Below are 16,719 nucleotides of genomic sequence, written 5' to 3'. Positions count from 1 at the left end.
GTGGAGTGGAATCATGTTTCCTGGCAATGAGTGAGAAATGATTAAGTTCCTCTTGAGATGTCTAGATTTCACGGCAACCGTGACAGACAACACAGGAAAGCAATTAATTGATAAACCAGCTCCTTTTCATGAGATTTTTGAAATTTTTGCAATTCATTTTCAAAAGCTCTTCAGCACAAGTGAGCATCTTACAACTGATGAGCAACTTGTAGCTTTGCATGGAAAGTGTAGCTTCAGGAGGTTTATAACGAATTTCTTCTTCTGCTGCTGCTTTTTCCCACACCTGTAGCATTGCAGGTGCAAACTGCGTTGCACATGTGTATTTGACCCTGTTTTATGGCCGGATGCCCTTCCCGATGCCACCCATATATAGAGAGATGTAATCACTATTGCATGTTTCTGCGGTGGTTGGTAGTGTGGTATATTGTCTGCATATAAAGAGGAGAGAGTTGGGATAGACACAAAAAATCCCAGTCTCCGAGTCAGAATTAATCAGAAGCGATTAAAATCCCCGAGCTGGCTGGAAATCGTACCTGGGACCCTCTGAATCAAAGGGCAGTATGCTGACTATTCAGCCAACAAGTCGGACTTAGGAAGTTTATACTGAATAAACCATCTAAATATGGTATTAACATTTTTGCTTTAGTTGATTCGAAGTGTTTATACACCTTCAACCTGGAAGTCTACAACCAATGATAATGTTACTGGTTATTCGTCCTCATACCTACTTTTTTTGACGGTTTTCAGAGATGCCGAGGTACCCGAATTTTGTCCTGCAGGAGTTCTTTTATATGCCAATACATCTACTGTCATGCGGTTGGCATATTTGAGCACCTTCAAATACCACCGGACTGAGTCAGGATTGAACCTGCCAAGTTGGGATCAGAAGGCCAGCACCTCAACTGCCTGAGCCACTCAGCCTGGCAGGTCTAGAACCAGATGGTACTTATAAAGTGAGTAATTTGACCCAAGATTTAGTTCTGAGATTGGGGTACCCTGTAAAAGGAACACAGAAATATCACCAGGGACAACTGGTTCAGTAGTGTGCCATTGGTGAAGACACTTTTGACAGAGGAAAAGCTAATGCATTTGGGCACATTACATTCCAACAAGCGTGAAATTCTGAAGGAGCTTTTACCTAATAAACAACTGAGGAAAAGCTAACATATATGGGCACATTATATTCCAACAAGCATGAAATTCTGAAGGAGTTTTTTACCTAATAAATAATGAACTGAAAAATGAATGGTACCGGTATTTTGTTTCCAAAAAGACTTAACTATTGCATCCTACTGTCTACAGAAAACTAAGGTTATGCTGATTATTTCATCCATGCACTTTGATGATGCTATAGTGGAAGAAACAGGAGATGACATGAAGCCCGTAATGATTACTGTTTACAATGAATACAAAGGTGGAGTAATGTTATGACTTTTCAAGAAACACAGGATGGTGCCTGATGACAATTTTCTTTGATCTGTTCAACATAGCTTGTTTAAATGCTCTATGCATTTACAAAGCTAACTACTCTTTCAACGAAAGCATTGTAATAAGAAACTTCTTGAAAAATCCAGCGTGGGACTTGGTGAAACAGCAAATACAGCAATAAAGTTCTATTCCTCAAGTGCCATGAGGAATAAGGAAGCAAGCTTAGGCTACCTACTTCTAGAAACTGAGCAACCTACTCTGATGGCAGAATGAAGAACTGGCTCAGTAGAGAGATGTCACCAGTGTGGAAGGAGAAGGGACAAATCAACAAGAAGGTGGTGTCTGAAGTGTGATAATTGGAAGTGTGCAGATCATCTGAAGAATGTGTGCACCATTTGTGGGAAGGATGGCAAAAGCTATTGAAGTACAGACATACCAAAAGAGGAAAGGTATCATACGGTAATTGTTGTTTGATATTTTGAGATTGTTTTTGAATTAATTTTTCCCTTTTATATTCTTTATTTTTTTCAGATTTTTTGATATTTTTTTCAGTTCTCATCTTGGTAGTTTGAGCATTAGTTTTAGTTTCTTGAAGTAAAACTAAACTGCAGCATGCTAATCATAAAAATTGATGTTTTGGACGTGAGGCATAAATAATTGAAGTGTTTCTTAGTGTTATTTTATTATTTGAAAACAAAACAGAGAAGAATAACACATTCAATATTGCCAATGGGAGCTGTACCGTTACAGGGTACTTATGAACCCATATAATTGACTTGCTGAATTTTGCATGAAATAGTTTGATTTGTATATGATAGTTCCAATACAAAGCAATATCAATGCGTAAAAAAGAATGCATTTAATGTCAAATTTTACCCGGTTTTTCATCCATGACATCATTTGTTATTAAAAAATTCATTTTTGTCAATTTCTAAAAAAATACAATTATTTCACCCACATTTTAAGTTTATAACATTTCACGGTTTTTAAAATCCAAAATGAATATATTTAAAATAAGGGATTGCAAAGAAAAGTTTACTTTTGTGTAACAACAATGGAAATATTATTTTACGTGGGCTACAATCGTAGGCCGCGCGCCCACTATCGCGATAACTTTTGGTGCGCCCACTGAAGAACTTTGTTGATGATTATGTTACAGATAATGAAACTTAATACAGGGCAAATTTTATGCCTTCAATTTTACAAAACCCTAGTTTATGTATGTAATTATGATACTTTTACTTATCAAGTGTATATACGAAGATATTTCTAATCTGGAATTTAAAATTAATTCAACAAGATGGATTTTATCCCATGACAAAAGCTCAATTTCCTCAAAACTGTGAAATTGGCGCCTAATTTGCTTCAAGTCAAATAGAATTTGTAGTCTTCAGTTATTGGAAATTATCAGCAAATGCAGTTATCAGTAAAGTCGTACAATATGAATATTTCGTATCGTCGTACATTATTTGTTAAGTTGGCTACGGCGTTTATTATTTACTTTTATTTGTAGCAACGCGATTGGCAGCGATTCTTCAATCACTGTTGTTTTGTTTATGGTGTTGATGGAAGACACGTGTATGACGTTAGATGAATAGGGTTTACATTCCTATTTATATTTTTCGCAGAACATTACATCTTTGTAGTGACACATATTGTGCTTCAATTAGTCGAATGTTCATCTTACCACTTTAAAGTAAGATGATTGATTTTTGTTTGTAATTGACTTGCAGGTTATGTTTCTGATAGATTACTTCTAAACATATTTATACAGTATTTTATTTTTTGCTGACTAATATGGGCACTGAACTCATTAATCAAAGAGACAGTAGTTGTACTTTTAATAGTTCCGAAACTGTGTTTCTGCTTTGTTATTGGTTATTGCTCATTAAGTTAGTTGCATCAGGTCTTTAATGCTCCTCTTTAGCTATAGTCCTCTGTTTTTCTCTTAATCACTAACTACTATTCGTATGTGTTTGATGATATTTATTTTATACACTTTAACTGCTAACAGTTGTATGTATTTTAGAAATTATCAGCTTGACAGTAGTTTATTGTAGACCACATCAGGGTTCATAGTTTATATAGCATATTTTAGTGGATGCAACTAAAACTTACCATATCGTGTTGGATAGCCTAGTTAGTCCATGTTTGTCACTTTAAACCACCAATTATCATACTTCTTTTTGGTAACTTTTCGTTTGATGGGCCATTACTTTTCAGTCATTCCGAATGATTCCCAACTGCGGCCCACCTAACGAAGCGTAACCCTTGTAAACTGTACTAAGTTAATTCATTCATTTTCATTTCCCCTTGTCCAGTTCCTACCAGGTCAGGGTGTTGATGGCACTTCTCCATCCTTACCTCTTCTTTCACCACTCCTTTTCAGTAATTGTAGTGCAGTCCAATCTTCTTTTCCTTATACTGTTCTTGACAGAGTACATCCATCTTGCTCTGGGCCTCCCTCTTGCCCTCTTTCTGTCTATCTTAGTCTCCAACATCTGTTTTGGTATCTTTTCCTCCTCCATCCTCATAAAATATCCAGGCCACCTCATTTTATTCTTCTCCATCCTCTCAGACAGTTTTTCTACTCCTATCTCATTTCTGACCTCAACATTTCTTACTCTGTCTCTCCTTGTCTTCCTTATCGTACAGTACTCCTAAGAAACTTCATCTCACTGGCCTGAATTTTACTCTCATTTCTTGCTTGTACCCGTAGAGTTAGTAAATAATACACTAGAGGTAGCATTGGCGCTGCAGCATGCGAAGTTGAACAAGCACGCTGTTTGGCAAAAGGTGAATTGTTTGGCATTATCACTACTGGAGTTTCTCGATAAATTGAAGTACACTAGTGTCCAAAAGTTAACCATAAGTTATGAGTAAGCAGGGCAACAGGAAACAGGCCGCAAATCACACAACATATACACCTACCAACCTTACGTGTTTGCTCTGTATAGGAAAGGAGTGTTGCCTGCTTTGACTAGCAGTGTAACCGCAAGGTAAACCCAGCCAGTGACTACGCCCCATATTCCCTCAGTCGTGTTAGCCCTGTTATAGTGTGCGGAGTGTAGCCTCGTGGTGAACGTGACAACATAATGGCACAACAACGCCATTTGGACTCCGTTTTTCAGGGTAGAATACTCGGCCGCCTAGAAGCAGGCCAGACACAGACCAAAGTCTCTGTATCCTTGAATGAGCCACAGAGTGTCATTTCCATGCTTTGGAGATGATTTCGAGACACAGGAGATGTATTAGGTCGACCAAGGGTAACCACCCCACAGCAGGACTGATATCTGGCCTTAACCGCTTGACGAAATCGGAGTACACCTGCAAGACAATTGTCGGCGGAGCTTGCAGCCGTCTCAGGGGTAGCCGTTTCCTGGCAAACTGTGTACCGGAGGCTCAGAACAGCAGGGCTGTTTGCCCGACGTCCAGCAGTGTTCGTCCCACTCACTCCAGCACAAAGACCCGTTTACTGTGCAGCCGTTAACATCAAAACTGGACCATGAATAAATGGAGGCGTGTGCTATTCACAGATGAATCCCACTTCAGTTTGCAGAACGATTCCCGTCGCACATTAATCTGGAGAGAACCGGGTAGCCGATACAACCACAGGAACATCGTGGAACGGGACCAGCATGGTGGTGGTGGGGGTGGTGTCATGGTGTGGGGCGGCATCATGTTGAATGGCCGTACGGACCTGCACATCTTCATGGTTGGTCCGAGGAACACTGTTAACGCTCAGAGATACAGGGATAAGGTACTGAGACCACATGTTTGACTCTTCAGAGGTGCGGTTGGTCCAGACTTACTCTTAATGGACGATAATGCCCGACCGCACTGCACTGCTCTGGTGGATGAATTTCTGGCTGGGGAAGACATTCATTGCATGGACTTGCCAGCGAGGTCAGTAGATCTGAATCCTATAGAATATGCCTGGGATGCATTGGGGAGGCGAATTGCATCCCGTCAGCCTCCACCAAGGTCCCTCCAAGACCTTCGCATTGCCCTTTCGGAGGAATGGGATTGACTGCCACAAGAGCTCTTGGACCATCTGATAGAGATGCCACGTCGCTGCGAAGCATGTGTGGCCGTTAGGGGTAACCATACACCGTATTAACAGCATATTTTGTTGTGGAAGACATTGCCAAGTTTTGTTAGTTGTTGTCAAAGGTGTACTTTAGCTATCAGAACCTTTCTGACACTGTTTTTTTGGACAAGTTGTGTGACATATGGTGTGTGATTCACCTTCCGTTCATTCAGCAATCCGTCTGGCATTCCTATCCGGCAATATGTCCTCGTTTAGTGATTATGCTTAACTTTTGGACACTAGTGTATTATACTTCTCTCAAAGAAAATGTCAGTCTCCTGGGCAGCTTATGGCTGCACAGGGAGGTTCATAAAGGGCAATGGCGTATCATTTCACAGGTATGTGTTTTTGAAATTCATTTTCGTGTGAATAAAATAATGGTTTGTGTGACACTTATCATCATATGAATTGACCTACTTGCACTGACTTCGCGGTTTCTTTCCCTGTTGGCGTGAATGAGATTCTTTGGACTTTACCACGAAGACCGAAATTAATGTTTTGGGAAATATAAGGGAACACATTTTTCTTTCACTGAATGGCAATGTCTTTGAAAGCGAATATCCAGAAAATCCAGTGAAAGAGTATATGAACATAGGCCTGTGTATACATCGTGTTGGCAGATCATACATGTATGATCCCAATGTTAGAAGTAGGTTTATCGGGCGAGTTGGCCGTGCAGTTTGGGGTGCGCAGCTGTGATCTTGCATCCGGGAGATAGTGGGTTAAAGCCCCACTGTCGGCAGCGCTGAAGATGGTTTTCCGTGGTTTCCCATTTTCACACCAGGCCTTAGTTAAGGCCACGGCCACTTCCTTCCCATTCCTAGGCCTTTTCTATCCCATAGTCGCCATATGACCTATCTCCGTCAGTGCGATGTAAAGCAACGTTTGTTTGTTGTTGTTGGGTAATTATGTTAACTTTACTTTATTAGTCTATTACACTACTCTAGGTGACCATTGGCACTGGGGTATTTCCCATTTGCGATGTATTTGTTAATAAATAAATTAAAACATTTTAAAAAAGAAGTAGGTCAACTAAGACAATTTTGTTTCATAACCAATAGTTTGATACACTGTTACTCTTAATTATGATCAGGAAGTAATGTTGATTTCTTAACATGTTTCTTACAGTGCTTATTATATTGACGGGTATAAAATTGGCTTCTCATGGCCATGATTACTCAGTGTCCAGCGGTTAATCTGATGTATTTACTTCCCTTTCTTGTAATGCCACTGATGTGCATGATACCGAGCGAGTGGTTACGGGATTTGGGTCGCGTAGCTGTGAGCTTGCATTCGGGAGATACTGGGTTCAAATTCTACCGTCGGTAGCCCTGAAGATGGCTTTCCGTTTTTTCCCCATTTTTACACCAGGCAAATGCTGGGCCTGTACCCTAATTAAGGCCACGGCCGTTTCCTTCCCACTCCTAGCCCTTTCCAATTCCATTGTCGCCACAAGACCTATCTATGTCGGTGCAACGTAAACCAAATTGTAAACAAACAAAATATTATTGTAAAGATTTTTACAGTTCTCTTCAATCATATAATTTACCACTCTCACTTTCCATTAAAGGAAGTCATTTTACAACTTAAAATCTTAGAGCAAATCAATTGTTTCACAAAAAAGATAAATAAAAAACTCCATAATAGACTGAAACCACAACCGAGTGTCATATTTCCACTTGTAATCATGCTTAGAAAACAGCTATGGCAATGACGATGATGATAATAATAATGTCCCACTAACTACTTTTACGGTTTACGGAGACGCCGAGGTGCCGAAATTTTGTCCATGGGAGTTCTTTTGCATGCCTGCATATTTCCGACACGAGACTAACATATTTGAGCACCAAATTATCACTGGACTGAGTTAGGATCGAACCTGTCGACTTGGACTCAGAAAGCCAGCGCCTTAACCGTCGATGTCTACTTTGCTCCAAAATCTCACCAACGCTTTCAGGACTAAAAAGTCACTCATTCGCTTCGTACGAGAGAGAATGATTTTGGTGGTTGGGCAGAATAATGCCAAAGTCCTCTCCATTTATTACATTTACACAAAGATAGCGAAATATACGTACCCCCATTCTATAAGTATGTTGTTAGAAATACTGGTGATAATCTACCTGATCTACAGAAAGCATACCATAGTATTAATAGAGAAAAGGTGCAGAAAACCCTGGAAATTAAGTCGAGATGGTGAATGCATCACCAGGTGGCACCATCTAATCCCAAAACGTGGCCCACCGCAGTGATAACGAGGGTTGTCAGTCGGTTTCTTTCCTCTGAACCAGTATTCCCACTGCTTTTCCGTCAGTAATCTCATGGTGGATGTAGCGTGTATCGTTGACCCTGTCGAAATCCATACCGCTCTTCTTCTTGCATTTCTGGATCATTCAGATTTACCACTACACTCTCTTCCGTATCATTTCTCACATTCAGGATTTTATCAAAATAATCTTTCCACCTATTCTTTATCTTCTCCAGCTCCGTTATTACATTTCCACTCTTCCTTCAATTGTTTTATGTAGTTTTTTCTTTTCTCCTATTTTTTATTAATCCATACAACATCCTTTTTACACCATTTACATCCTTTTAACTCTCTTTAACATTTTTTCTTTTCCTCATTTACCACCTTTTTTATACTTACGTTTAATTTCCTGATACTTAATCTTACTTCCTTCTTTCCTATCTCTATTCCATTCTTGGCATGCTTTCTTCTTTTGTTTAACAATCTCCTTCACCTTTTCATTCCACCTAATAGTCTCCTTTTTCTTCACACTCCCCGAAATTCTGCCACAAATCTTGTCTGCACAACCTACAGACATGTTTTTAAATTTGGTCCATTCCTCTTCTACACTTTTTATTTCCGATATAGGAGTGTGCTGTTTTAATTCCTCCTGAAATGTCTCCTGAGTTCTTTTATCTTTTAATTTCCATATGTCTTATTTGTTTTACTGTCACAGTTTTACCTATTTCCAATTTTGCCACCTCTACTCTGTGGTGTCCATCAAATGCCTCACCTGGTAGTGCTGTTACATCCATTAACTGTTTACGATTTATTTTCTCGTCCAAAAAATAATCATTAATTGTTTTTGTCCTTCCTTCACCCCAGCCATATCTAGTGATCTTTCTACTATTCTTCTTTCTAAACCAAGTGTTACCCTCAATCATTCCCTTTCTCTCACAAAAATCAATCATCTTATCTGCCTCACTTTAAAAAAAAAAAATATCCAAATGGACCAATCACTTCTTTACCAATTCTGTCATTTCCAACCTGCGCATTGAGGTCTCCCCAAATGCCACTTCTGAAATTATTATCAATTACAGACTACAAAAAACAGCAATCCATGAGGGATTAGACAATTATCAATGGAAAATTATTCACTTACACAGGAAGCTGTAACCTGATAAGAGCTGTAGCTAGTTTTATACCCTATACAGCTATGAAGGCCTGAGTGTGTCACACAAAGGTGACGCTTCGGTAGGTGGGCTGCAGTTTGGAATCATTTGGAATGATTGAAAAATAACGACCTGCCAAATGAAGAATGATCAAGATTTTAGATACAGGGAATTCATTGAATATGCATATCAATCAATCATTCACTACTGATCTGCATTTAGGGCAGTCACCCAGGAGGCAGATTCTGTATCTGTTGTTTTCCTAGCCTTTTCTTAAATGACTGCAAAGAAATTGGAAATTTATTGAACATCTCCTTTGGTAAGTTATTCCAATCCCTAACTCCCCTTCCTATAAACGAATATTTGCCCCAATTTGTCCTCTTGAATTCCAACTTTATCTTCATATTGTGATCTTTCATACTTTTAAAGACACCACTCAAACTTATTCGTCTACTGATGTCATTCGACGCCATCTCTCCACTGACAGCTCGGAACAAAGCACTTATACAGTAGATGTTGATTCCCGTAGGGTAAATTAGTCGAGCAGCTCGTCTCCTTTCTCCCAAGTCTTTCCAGCCCAAACTTTGCAACATTTTTGTAACACTACTCTTTTGTCGGAAATCACCCAGAACAAATCGAGCTGCTTTCTTTGGATATTCTCCAGTTCTTGAATCAAGTATTCTTGGTGAGGGTCCCATACACTGGAACCATACTCTAATTGGGGTCTTACATGCCCTCTCCTTTACATCCCTACTACAACCCCTAAATACCCTCATAACCATGTGCAGAGATCTGTACCCTTTATTTACAATCATATTTATGTGATTACCCCAATTTATTTGTTTGTATCAGAAGCATACATTTTTACATAGCATAATGGTACTGAATGACATACATATCAAATAGTGTCTGCCCAGAATTTTGCCAAATCACGGGCATTAGGTGTTGCAGCCATCAAGTCCTCTATTGTGCAACTTAAAGGACACTTACTACAGTTCATGAAAACAGCTGTGGTTTGGTCTTCACCACATTCACATTGCCTGGATGTGCCAGGAAAGCCCCACTTTACCATATTGATTCTTGATCTACCAACCCCAGTGCGAAGCCTGTTCAACGATTTCCACGTAGACCAATGTTCCTCGTGTCCTGGAGGGAGATTCTCAATTGTTAGCATCCAACCAGCAAGTTGAGGATTTCTAGTTCTCCATAATCTCAACCGTGTGGATTGAGCAGATTCGTTTACATCTTCGGTTGTATTCAGGAAACTCCTCCTAGACCTCAATCTTTGGTGGGCAGGTTCATATCCATACAGTGGGTGTGCACATGAGGCAAGTGCTTTAGTTCTCTCATTCATGGATGCAACTTCTCTTCTTATATCTGGCGGGGCGATTCCAGCCAAACAGTAGATTCTATCTCGTGGAGTTGGTCTCAAACAGCCAGTGATAAGTCGACATGTTTCATTTAGAGATATGTCAACTTGTTTAGCATGACTTGATCTGTACCAAACAGGGCAAGCGTACTCTGCAGCGGAATAACACAGAGCCAGGGCTGTAATTCTCAACGTCTTTGGATGTGTACCCCAATTGGTTCCAGACATCTTGCGAAGGATGTTGTTTCTAGCCAACACTTTCTGCTTGATGTTCATGCAGTGTTGTTTGTAGGTAAGAGTACGGTCCAATGTTATACCTAGATATTTAGGTGTTGGGCAGTGATCTAGTTGAGTATCTTCCCATACTACCTGCAATTTCCTTGACGCCTGTCTGTTCTTTAAACGGAAGGCACATACCTGAGTTTTAGATGGGTTAGGCTTCAATTGGTTTCCTCTGTAGTAGTAGGATAGTTCAGAAAGAGCCTCTGATAACTTTTCTTCTACAACCTCAAAGCAGTTTGCTTGAGTAGCAATAGCTCGATCATCCGCATATATGAAGCTTCTGGTGCGAACTGGAAGAGATTGGTCATTCGTGTAGATATTGAAGAGCATAGGGGCAAGAACACTGCCTTATGGCAAACCATTCTTTTGTTTCCTCCATTGACTATTCTGATCCTGAAATTCAACGAAGAACCTACGATTTTGGAGAAGAATGCAAATGACTTGAGTCGTCTTGTAATCTTTTGTCATGTTGTATAATTTGTGCAACAGTATACGATGATTAACTGTGTCATATGCAACAGATAAGTCAATTTTATGACTTTCATATCCATCTTCGATATACTGTGTCAGATGGAGGACCTGTGAAGTACAACTTTTCCCTTTTCGGAATCCTGCTTGCTGTGGGATAAGAAGTGGTTCAATGATCACAGTAAATCTTTCCAGGATCATCCGTTCTGTGATCTTGTACATTTGACACAACAGTTAGGTAGGTCTGTAATTTTTTGTATCATTTGGGTCTTTTCCTGCTTTGAGAATTGTGATTACTCTGGCTTTCCTCCACACACGTGGTAACCTGCAGGTATTTATATAGTTGTTGTACAGTTCTAGTAACCATTGTTTAGCAACAGATCCAAATTGCTTAATTTGCTCAACACATATTTCATCTAGGCCGGCAGCCTTACCATTCTTAGACTGATTTATTGTTCTGTTCAGCTCAGATAAAGTACAGTAAGTGGTTTAGTGAGTGTATGTATCTGTCTCCTGCTTATAATCCCTCTCAATTCCTTTATTCTGAAGCCGACATGGATTGATGGTTGTCCATTTCGTAGAAGTTGATGTGCTATTTGGTTTGCTGTGACATTGGAATGTGTTGAAGTTTTATTAGGATCACTACTGAGTCGTCTAAGTAATCGCCAAGCTGAGTTAGACCTTGTATGTAGTTTGTTCTATATCCTCTAGGGATTGTAGCTCTTGAACACTCTCTGATAATATTATTGAACTGTTCATATGCTTCTGGAATTGGATTGAGTGATTTGATCTTCTCGTCCAGTAAGTTGGTGAATCTTTCCCAGTTTAAACTAGAGCTCTTGAGGTCTAATGGCAGCTACCAGTTGACACATTATTGGGCGATGCTGTGTATTCAGAATAGGAGCCCATACAGATTTAACACACTGATGTGCTATCTTCTCGCTCACAAATATTAAGTCTGGATTATAGCCCCGCTTCCATCTACCACTGTTAAAAGAAGAAGGGAGATTGCTGTTATGGATAAGAGACAGATGGTGTTCCTCAGCCCATTCTAAAACATTCTCACCACTCTCGTTGTCTTGGTCATAGCCCCAAATACTGCTATAGCTGTTGAAGTCGCCAATGAAGAAAGATACTTTCCAATCATTGAGATTGGTGGGTGGCATGAGGGAGAATGTTACATTAGGAGGTTTATAGATTGAAACTATAACCGAATTGCTCAATTCCATTGCGATCAATTCTATACCATTTTCTTCTGTAATTGATGTGGAGAGTATCCGGAGATCGGGTTTGATGAAGATTGCACTACCATATTGTCCATACGGTCTCTCTGCTGCCAATTTCATACCTGGTGTTCTAGGACGTGGTTGGTGTACATCCCTGTGAGTTTCCTGTACACATATTGCATCACAGTTTGTTGTTTGGCAAAGTTCTTGTAAAAGCTGTTGTTTACAAGTTGACAATTTTGCTTCTGATCAATTGTGACAAGACCTTTTATTTAAATTGAGAATCTTCCTACTCTAAGTAGAACTCAGGACTTTCAAGATTCCATCTTGAGTAAAAAAATTAAGTGTCTTTCTAATTGTGACTGTCAGGAAACTCTATATGTGGTTCGACCTTCGTATAACATTTCATTTAGCCTATGACAAGACTTTTTATTTATTTGAGAATCTTACAGTTCTAAGTCAAACTCAATATTTTCAAAGTTCTAACTTGAGTGAAAAGAATGATATTGTGTTAAGTGTCGTTCTAATCGTGACTTCCAGATTTTGAAATTGTGATGATTTGAAGTTTTATTCTCCAGATACTTTTAGGGGAATCATAAGTCCTATATTAAGAGTGTTTATATGTGCATTGATTTAATGATGATATGTATATTTATGATTGCTTGTTCTCATATTTGGCTGAAGATGACACTCACCAGCATCGAAACTAGTTCCAACTAAATGTTATAACTTATTTAGTTTAATATTAGTATTGAAAAGGTGGATTTTTAATTTTACTTATCTATTAAATCATGTGGTGTTGAGCATTCTGTAAACATTTGTCGAAAGAACATGACCCTAAGATGTGAACCAGAGTATTGATCTCGATGCATCTCTTACAGTGGGCGCCGCTTCTGTCTGGGATGACTGCATGGGAGCTGCGTTTGCTGTCAGTTTTAGGGCACTTTTCCATTCAGTGCTAGTGAGCTCATTCTGTTTGTGAAGCCATCAATTAACAGGGGTAAATTTGTTGTAAAGACATACAGCCCTCTTATATATATATATATATATATATATATATATATATATAGACGCACGCACGCACACACACAGTGTAAACCCATTGTATAGGTACAGTTGAACCTGCTTTATACGTAACTCTGTTCTGCTTAATTCGCATTTGTACGTAATTTCCTTTAGGTCCTGGCAAAATGTAATTTAAAAGCGTGTTAATTAAAACTTATTTATATGTAATCCGTTTATACGTAATTCGCTGTTATACGTATTAAGTGTCAGTGAAATATAACTGAGTTTTGCGTAATGAGCACGTGTTTTTTTAAAAGAAACTACTGTATTTGCAACGTTTCGACTTGGGCGGCGTAGGCAAAAGTAGAGCGGTCGGGTTTCGTTGCTGAAACAGAACGCAAAGAGCTTCGCCGAGTGACATTGTTGACCCTCACTTACTGGCGGCTTAACAAAGGCCAACCGAGCGATTCCTCTTCGCTCTCAATCTCGCTCCTCCTCTACCTTCGTCGTTTTTGACCTTCACACTGCAGCCAAAGATTAAGATACATTATAAGCAAAATGGGCGGTTTCGATGCGGAAACAAAAGAAAATACAATAAATTTGTTTGAATATGAGAATTTCTTTCGTGGAACAAAAATGTCCACGTTGCCGGTATCTGGTGTTTACTGTTGAATAGTCGTTTTGTCATTCAGTTGCTTTTGATTAGCCATGGCGAACAGGAAAAGTTATACCCTAGATGAAAAAGAAAAATGTATACGAGAAGTGGACGCTAATCCACACCAAACAAAAACTGAAATTGCTTCAGACTTAGGAATTGCTTATACCACGGAAGGTACGTAGATTTGGAGAAAGTACTTTTCACATTGTTCCAGCATAAGCGGGCCGTAGCTCTACCAATTAGTGGCGACATGCTGAAGGCAAAGGCGATAGATTTAGCTAAAATGATGAGTATCACTGCTGATTTCAAGGCTTCATCAGGTGGTTGCAAGGATTTAAAGATCATCATGAAATCACAGGGAGAACAATTTGCAGTGACTCAAAAACTGTGGACGATGTCATGGTGCAACACTGGAAAGAAGAGATTTTGCCGGGCATCGTAAGCGATTACTAGCCTCCAAACAACTACAATTGTGATGAGACCGGCCTGTTCTACAATCTCCTTCCTAATAAAACATTAGCTGAAAAAGGTGACCCATGCCATGGAGGGAAGAAAAGTAAAATTCGTGTAACAGTCCTTCTCGCCACCAATCCAGATGGATCTGACAAACTTCCTCCACTTGTGATAGGAAAATCGAAGAATCAAAGGTGTTTTAAGGGTGCGAAAACAAAACCTACGGAATATGAATCCAACAGAAATTCTCAGATGACTATGCTTTCAATGGAACAGTGGTTGAAAAACTGGACTTTAAAATAAAAAAAAACCAGAAGAAGATCCTTCTTATTATGGATCGATGTGCAGCACATCAACCTTAAATCGTTCTGGAGAATGTCCGAGTGGAATTTTTCCCTCTTAACTGTACCAGTGTTCTACAACCGCTTGATTTGGGCATCATTGCAAATTTCAAAGTGCATTATAGAAAAATTCTGGTTCAACATTTAATAACACTGAGTGATGCAGGAAATGAACCTCTCTCCATTAATTTGCTACAAGCAATGGACCTTATTTCGGCTGCCTGGAAGCAGGTGTCATCGTCCACAATCAATAACTGTTTCCGCAAAGCTGCTTTCTTACTAGATGAGGCTGCCTCTAATGATGATTATGGGGACGAAGTTTTGTCTGGCAATGAGCTAACGCTACCAGAGTGTGTAGAATTCGATACTTTTGTGCATTTCGATGATAATATGGCTGTATGTCGACAACAACCGGATGAAGAGATTATTGCTGACGTATGCCAACAACGCAGTGGTGATGGACCACAACCTGACAATGATGGAGATGGAGATAACGACTTGAATTCTTAAACACCTGAACTGAGTGAAGTGTTAAGTGCAGTCTATGTGTGTAGGCGTTACATCAGTGCGAAAAGTTGTAATGACAATGCTTTGAATTCATTACTGTGTTTGCAAAAGGAGATTTATACTCTTAATGCAAGAAATGTGGAGCAAGCCAAACTATCTGATTTCTTTAAGGCTGGGCCAAGTTCAAAATAATATTTTCTGTCTTAATGTATTTATTATTTGCAAGGATTTACACATGTAGGTTTATTCCATTGGTTTTTTTGGTAAGTATGTGATGTATTGTGTAAGTCTGATTTCTAAGTAATTCTGAGTTACAAGTAGTTTTTTATCTTCCCCTTGATATACGTATAAGTCAGGTTCAGCTGTATATACATAACTGTCTCCTAGATGAAAGTCAGTTGATAAGAGGGATCTGTGTAGATTGATAGAATTTTTTAAACATTTGTACTGGCCACATTCTCAAATAATAGATGTCACTATAATGGTTATATGCAGTGTTGAAATGGACTATTAGTTGTTGTCGACCAGTAACAAGAAAGCACATCTTGTGAGAGCACTGCGATACTATCTTCAAACGATCAAGTATTGCAGAAGAATTACATAGTATATGAGTTGAAGTTCCTATTGCTTTGTTGTGACTGAAGCAATAAAAAACAGTTGAGCGTAAAACATTGGGAAAAATCATCCTAGCACTTGTCAGGACCTTTTATGTTAGAATGTGATATTGTACTGGACAAATGCATTCCTTTATTGTGATAGGTGTTACTTTCATCAGAATAATGATGATCGTATCCAAGTATCCTCAAATTCTGAAAGTGCTCCAGTGTGAAGCAGCCACAAGAGCTTATCATTGACTATAATGAAGTCTTCAAGCTGAGTTTCTCAAGGGCACTTTGGACAGTGAAATAGATGCTCAATATCTTGAATTGTACCTCATTCACAATCAGCATTCTGTGTATAACCCCATCATTTGAGTGTAGCCTTGGTTTTAGGCATACCAGTTCTTATTCTAGTAAGGGTCTTTCAGACACGGCAAGATTGGGAAGTATGTACTGAAGTTCATTCTGTTGGCCAATTCCAGTCAGATAGTGTGAATTGGTGCTTGGTGTAGCTGGAGCAACCTGGGTGTTATTAATGAAACTCCTCCATGACCTGAGATGGTGTTATACTGTTTCATTACCATAGAGAGGAATGACAGTTGTCCACCTCCTGTTTGAGTTTCTCAGTTTCAGCTGCTAGTTGCCATCGGATTGAAGGTGGAGCTATGCAACATGTGTGGTATAGCTTTTTGACATTTGTTGGTTTGAGGCAGCCAAAAAGTGCACAGCACCTATCGCTCAAAGCAATATCCACTCTCTTTGAATGGATAGAGTTGACCGACAGAGGACAAGCATACTCAGCTGTAGAGAAAAAGAAAGTTCCAAGGCTGTTGTTTGTACAGTTGCTGGATGTGCATCCTCAAGTCTCTTTATCAGGATAATGAGGCTGCATTTGAA

The 16,719-nt window shown here is 39.3% G+C and overlaps 1 protein-coding gene across 2 annotated transcripts in view; it reads left to right on the top strand.

Annotated features, from left to right (window-relative positions):
* Positions 1-2,991: 2,991 nt before the first annotated feature.
* The window catches only part of LOC136866399 (pumilio homolog 3), a 152,819-nt gene continuing 139,091 nt past the window's right edge, over positions 2,992-16,719 (top strand). For both annotated transcript variants that reach the window (XM_067143322.2, XM_067143321.2), the window contains exon 1: positions 2,992-3,124. The gene's annotated coding sequence lies outside the window, so the exon portion shown is untranslated. The remainder of the gene's footprint in view (positions 3,125-16,719) is intronic.

Source organism: Anabrus simplex, chromosome 3 (genome assembly GCF_040414725.1).
Source record: "Anabrus simplex isolate iqAnaSimp1 chromosome 3, ASM4041472v1, whole genome shotgun sequence".
Taxonomy (NCBI): Eukaryota; Metazoa; Arthropoda; class Insecta; order Orthoptera; family Tettigoniidae; genus Anabrus; species Anabrus simplex.
This window is presented reverse-complemented; position numbering and strand designations above follow the sequence as displayed.